Source organism: Sinocyclocheilus grahami, unplaced genomic scaffold, assembly GCF_001515645.1.
Source record: "Sinocyclocheilus grahami isolate Dianchi unplaced genomic scaffold, SAMN03320097.WGS_v1.1 scaffold439.1, whole genome shotgun sequence".
NCBI lineage: Eukaryota > Metazoa > Chordata > Actinopteri > Cypriniformes > Cyprinidae > Sinocyclocheilus > Sinocyclocheilus grahami.
This window is the reverse complement of record NW_015505618.1, coordinates 515,670-522,913: the sequence shown is the minus strand read 5'-3', so window position 1 is coordinate 522,913 and position 7,244 is coordinate 515,670.

Below are 7,244 nucleotides of genomic sequence, written 5' to 3'. Positions count from 1 at the left end.
TAGCTGCAATTGAAGATCTTGAATCTTAGCTTCTGACTTTTGTGCCTCTGTATTTTTAGAATGCAGTTCTTCACATTTAGCATCTATACTTAAAGTTAGACACATTGTTAACTCACTTAGCCTTATACAACGCATGTAGTTTAAAGCCTCAATTATTTCACCTTGTTTTGATTTCTTTTCATGTTTACCAAGTATGTTCCACCATGTAAGCATTCTCTCATCTGAATTAAGATCTTGTATTCTGTTCAGGACACAGGATGTGAACTTATGCAGCAGGAATCCTGTGATTTCAAAAGAGCATATGGCACAACAAACAGCAAAAGTATACATGGCATTTGTCATTGGTCAGGTTTGATGAAGTCAGATTGAACATGGAGCTAGACAAAATTGAAACTAAGTCCTGATAAATTCAGAAGCGCAAGTAAAAGACCGGATATGCATTAAACCTTCGACCAGGCCGCTGGATTCCGCATTTTGGGCTGGCGGGTGGATCCTTACACGCCATAACAAACACTTAGCTGTAGTAGTGCAACATTAACAACAGGAGACACACAGGAGAGTTCTACTGAAAACTGTGTGGCCACAAAATAAAAAAGAAAAAAGAAACATTTAACACATTTCACTTTCCTCATAAACACACACCTGTGTTTGGATCTGCTTATTTTGGACTAACAGTAAATAATAAAGATATTACTTTTAATTTGTTCTAAAAAAAGGAATGTGGTACTTTAGGTTTAAATCACTTAAATCACAGAAAAATCTGTTATTACACACTTTATTTAAAGTAGGTTTCAGTAATTCAATAGTTAACTCAATGATAACTCATCAATGATAACTCAACAGACAGTTCCAAAAGAAACCAAAGCATTATTGAGCTCCAAGCAATGTACAGACTGGAAGCCTAAATGCAAATGGAACAATATGAGTGGAGCGACAGAGGTCTCCCTTCCTCTGCTCAATGCAACAGTATAATCCTGCAATACAGGAGACTGTAGTTTCAAGACCACAGTTTTTTGTTTTTTTGTAAACTATTCAGTTTTTTTGTTCAGCAATTTTTTAATTAATTTTTATATTTCCACCTTATTTTTATGTGAAGCAGGTGTACTTTCTAGTTGTATTAGCTGTAAATATTCATGATGAAACTTAATATTATTTTAATCTCATACATAATATTCATGCACTTTTATGGCAATGGAGCAGCAGTGAATGAATTTTAAAAGTTGTCATCGCAACCAGATACGTTGTACTCTGATTTTCAATAAGAGCTGCACTGAAAATGTAGGAGCATAGAAATGTAAGTCTAAACTGATATTTATGAATATAAACATAAATTGCTTTTGGCATCTGACAGAGTGTTTGGAGCAGCAAACAGTGACGTGTCATCAGGCTTAACAATCAAATGAGATATATGTCGAACTTCACCTGACTAAACCAGAAACTAGTCTCATCACATCCACTTGTCAGAGAGAGCAGTATGAACTGATGGTGTTATCTGTGGACTTCTATGGTAATCTGCTAAATTAGCAAGTTGTTTTTATTGTTTTTTTTTATTGCATTTTATTCAATATTTATATCCAAATAAAAATGCATCTGCATATGTGATGGACATCTGTTATGATCATCTTTGGCATCTCCTTTGAAGGCATCTTGAGTAGAACAGTTCTATATATAGTGAAGCACATAGGCTCGAAACAGAAGTGAAGCAACCTGTTTTACAGAACACAGAAGTTTGTTGTGCATAACATCTCTCGAAAGCCTGTTTTTAGCTCAGATTGAAGATGAGCTAATTTTGAGATATGAAGTAAGATTTGTGAGACAGTCAAAACTGAAAATCATAATTTTCGGTAATAAAGTCAAGTCACAGTTATGAAGTATCACAGTTACCTTTTTTACTCTGGAATGGAAACACGCTTCTATCTCAAGCTGTAGGTTTGTCTCTATAAATAGCGTAGCTATTTAAACATCTCTCAGTGACGAGGTGGTCATCTTGCTTTTCTTGAAAAAATTAAGTATGTTTTAGTTCCAAAGCTATTTTATTGCCAATGTGTGACTGCATGTGAGAGTATCTCTACAGGTTTTGCTATTGTGAGTGACAAATGTCCTTACTAACATAATGATAACCAAATGCAATGATATAAACACATTGCTACCCAACTTGTGATGATTTTATGTGTCCTCGCTAGTTAAAAATGCTCATAAAGCGACCAGTGATGGGGTTTAAGGGTAGGGGTCAGGTTACATCATAGAAAACATCATTAACAATTGAAGTCTAAGCGTTTGCCCCCCATCCTCATTCTTATTTTTGTTGTGTGCATCTCATTCTAAATTGTTTCAGAAAAAAACCAATGAGTCTATTTTTTAGTCATATTATCTAATACCAAATGAGTTGTGTGAAATTGTATTTGCCCCTGAAGTTACTAATTCCCAAATCTATGAAACTGCAGTTATGGGGTTCAGATGCACTACAGTACCGGTATATGCAACCAATACAATGACCTTTTTTCAGAAAGAAATTCAGCACAGTAGCGAACCTTCCCAGAAGTGGACAACCTTACAGAATTCTTTGCACAGCAACAACTCATCCAGGAAGTCACAAAAGACCCATGGACAATACCTCTCGTGCAACAGTCACGTTGGATGAAATTAAGATGCTGGATCATGTCTCAAGCATTGTAGATTTCGATGTTAATAAATATACATAATAATATTTTAATAAAAACTTTTACTTGTGTCATTGTAAAATTAAAAGGCATTGCTGTATGATGAATATAGTCACTCCACGGTGTGCCATGCTGAACAACACCCTTCAATATTCGCAATATACTTTATTTGTGGTGTTTAGTGTTTGGTGTAGGTCTAGATGCCCTCATATCAGCCAGTAAATGTGAAAGATGCTCTTCTCAGGTTGTATGTGGGTATGTCATGAACACCACACTCTCTGGGCAGCAAGGGTTTCTTATTACAGCATACTTGTACCTCAATCTTATGCACATGTTAATGACAATACAGCCTAAATTATTTAAATATTTAATAAATAACTGATGTTTAATTTGCAAATGAAACTGTCTTCTAACCGCATATATAAATAAGTACAGGGTTATAGTTACACCAGGACTTTACTTCTGCTACTAAACATAGTGTGCTATTTTTAGTGAGTACAAACCTCCATGACATTTCATTTCTTGATTCTGAAAGGCATTGTTGTCATATTATGAATTCATATTCACTATGGCATTATATAATGTTATATATGTTATGGTGTTCTTTTTGGAAGTCTTTTCACCTCAGAGGGTACTAAACTCTGCACTGCAGAGGCACATGACACTTCTGTGCTGCGGTTGAGGTGTAAAATAGTTTCCAGTAAACATCTGAGGCCATCTAGGCCGCTGCTGTTGTACTTTTGTCCCATACAATTATTTAAATTTATTGTTGTTCACGAGCAACCCAGTGAATGAATCACACAAACATAAAAACCAGTATTTTAGCACCAACTTGGTGAATATTCAGAGTTAGAACAACTGCAATCATAAACAAAAATACACAATAAAAGTAACAACATTTTACCTTGAAAATAAGTTTAAACTGCATTAAAGGGGTCCTATTATGCTCTTTAACAAAGTCTTGATTTAGTTTTGGGGGTGTACTAGAACAGGCTGTTCGAAAAACACATTATTTTTCACATATTTTACATTATTACAACGCCTCTCTCCCCAGTCTGGCATGAACGGCTCGAATAGTTCCTGAATCAAATGAAGGCCCGCCTTCTGAAATACAAAATGTGCTGTGATTGGTCAGCTGGGCCAGTGTGTGTTGTGATTGGCAGCACTCGGCGCCTGGTCGGGAAATGTCACGCCCCTTACCATAGCTGCCTGCGAGCTTCAGTGTAAATATTGCGTCAAAATCAAATCAATTTGAGCGCGATTCAAACCTGGATGATTGTAACCACTCTAAGTTTGTCTGCCGTGGGAAAGCTAGCGTGTCTCTGACATAGTGATAACACTCGTTGCCTTCTCTAGTGCAGCTCAACCAGGTCTCGTCCCATTCGTCGATATTTGTGATATCACAAATCCCGGAAAAAATGCATTGTTGTCCAAATGAGTCGTTCGTTGTAGTTTTTGAAAAGTGATTTCTGTTAAATAACATAATAACATAATAGCTTTACTACCAGATGCTGGCTAAATTGCAAAAGATCTGGTCCACACTGCAGCTTATTCAGGCCATTTTTTTCATTATCAGATCACTTAAGGCTCTGACACAACAAGCTGATGGTTGGCCAACATCGGACTGTCACTGAACATCGACCGGCCCAGTTTTTGCTGTGTATTCTGTACTGTCTGTCAGAAAAGGGATGGAGGACTCAAATGCAGTTCAAACAAAAAATAGGCTTTATTCTGAACACCAAGCCAGCAAAGGCGTGAAACTCCACAGTTAGGAGAATGCAGTGGTGTGGCGCTCCCTGCGCACACATTCACCGAGACAGGGGGCTGAGAGGAATACCGGAGAACGTCCAGAATCGTACTCCCAATCCGGCCTTACTGTCCACAGTCACGATACTAATTCCTCGCCTGAGGATCCTGGAAACAGTGCAAAGAGTGTAGAGGAGAATGAAAACTCAAAAGCGTGCCCATATGGCACATAAGGACATAAGACATACCCACGCCGAAAGAAAGACAAAGACAGGAATATATAGGAAGTGGGAATGAGTACCAGGTGCGGGCTAATAGAGCGCGCCGCCCCGCGAGTGCGCGCTGATTGCTCCACCAAGCGTGTCTGAAACTGACAGGACCAAAACAACCACCACGTGCAAATGACAATGACAGCGCACAGGTGAGAGGCAGAACGGAGTCGGAGAAGGTACCGGTACTGACACTGTCGGCATTAGTTGGACAATGTTGGGGCTTTTTGGCTGATTGAGAATCTTGAATTGGCATCTGTTAGTGTTGGCATGATTTATGAGAAAGAGATCTCTGATTAGCTGTTCAGCTTTGTAAACCAGCACACAAAGAAAAAAAATGAAAGTGGCAAGGCAAGCAAACTACGAAGAAAAGAGGGCACAAAAAGAAAGCGCCTTCATCTTTTCGGAGCATTCCAATATGTGAATATTTTTATAACGACATGGCAATATGTAGCCTAATTAATATAAGTGAAGGCCAACAGATTATAACGATTTATATTCAAAATGGTAAGCAAACTCTGCTTTGCTTAGTTTTTTTTTGTATATTCGCATTATTAGTTCAAAATTTCCTTTTTTAATGACAAATACACATGTTATGGACAGTTTACTCTCACTCAACGTTTTTGTCCAGGCAAAGCTGATGTGAGCCAACACCACCATCTACTTTCATCTCCAGTTGTTCTTTGATGTTGATTTGGTGTGTACCAACTTTAAGATGATCAAACATTGTTTACTCTATGCTGTGTGGTAAGAATCCAGTCCATTTTCTGGTACATTGCTGTTCCTAATAATTTTCAAAAATTATCAGATGTGCACTTAAACTGAGCCAATCAGAAAAGAGTTTGGATTGAGAAATTGCTTTTCAGTGTGTAATAGAGTGGGGCAACTATGACGTCACTTTGTAGGCCGATCGGCTGTTAGCATCGCACTGGTTCCCTTGACAAAAAGCCAATAGAGTTCCTCTTCAGGAACTTGAGCTGCGTCGGAAAACGCTAGGGGAATGCCCTTCAGCGTGACCGGCTCTGAACCTTGTGTGTAATCAGACCAATAGATGGGCGAGACATCACGGGCGGGTGACGTAATGACCAGGAGGCTATAAAAGCACGTGCGGTGAGACCAGCGTCAGCTTTTTGTCATTCAGCAAGCGCTCTGTGTGTGTCAGTCTGATATCTGTTTGTGAGTCTTATTTAGTGTTGTCTGTCACGAATCTAAAAACAAGACAAAACCATTCACATAAGGCGAGGGCAGGCAGCATTCAGGCTGTGTGTTCCTCCCTGCCCGCGTTACTTTACAGGTGGGGATACACATAGTTTATTTGCTGTCTGCTTGGGAGCAAGCACGCAAAGTCAGCTCTCGAAAAAAAAAAAAAAGGAGCTGACGGCCCGTTTTGGTGTTACTGCCGTGCTTCGCTCTCAGAGGGCTCTCTTTGAGGAGAGAGCCTTCACTAGCGTTTCTCGCGGTGCAGGCCCCGCTTTCGCCGAGGCGGAGCGGCGGCTGTGCTCGTGGGTTTTGCATATGAATCCGGTGGAGGGAATGTAGACGGGCGCGTCCCTATCTACCTCCTTAACCACCAGATCCAGCGCCCGCTCTCGGTGTTCGGAAGCCTGCGCTGCAGTACTTCCCCCCCGGGTAGAGGGCGCGACGCTCCGCCTGTCTTTCTCCGAGGAGATTGATACGTAGGGCGTCGAAGAGCTCGCCAGTTGCACAAACATGAGTTACACAAACTTGAGTTACACAAGCATATTATGCCTGATATTATAATAAGCAGCTTCAATGGGGAGCGGGGCTCGCGCAGTCGGCTCTCGGGGGGCGGATTGTGCTTTTCCAAAAATAAACGCTCAACTCTCGCCGGGCACGCTCTGAGGAGTGTGTCCGTGCCTGTGATCTTGCGATTGTGGTCCCGCTGCTGCTGAGGCACAGCGGCGACTGAGATCGCGGTGATCACACATGATCTGGTGGACTGGTTGGAGACGGCTCGTCCTATCTCCACCCGTGCTCCCTAGATCTAGAGCTCGTTCTCGAGGCTCGGAAGCCCGCGCTGCGGTTCTTCCCCCTCTGAGAGAGAGCTTGCTGATGCGGCCATCTTTCTCTGAGGAGATTGATGTTGTTGGTGTGACTGAGCAGCTCGTGCGCTGCCGTGGCAACGCTTATATTACATCATTCGGTTTTTGATGTGAATCTTACTCACCAGACCATATTTTCTCCTCTGGTTGTCTGACTGCATTTAATTCTGAGGAATAAAATGAAGTATTTTTCTGACTATGAGAAGTTAGATATACAGAGGCACTTGGGATAAAAATAAATAAATAAATCTTACCTCTCTTCCTCTGAGGAGGTTGAGGCAGTCAGCAGGGGCTGCTGGGCGGAACCTACCGAGTTCCGGTACTAAGAGGCTCGCTACCTCCCCTGCCGTTCCGCCGCTTCAGGGCACCGAGCTAGCTGCTCTAGGTGCACCAGAGGCCAGTCTCACGAGACTGGTTCCCTTAGGAGGTCACCTGGCGGTGTGGGAGCCCCTGCCAAGTTTGCTTCATTGGGTCCTGCCCCGAGCAGGCTCTGGTCTAGTCTTCCT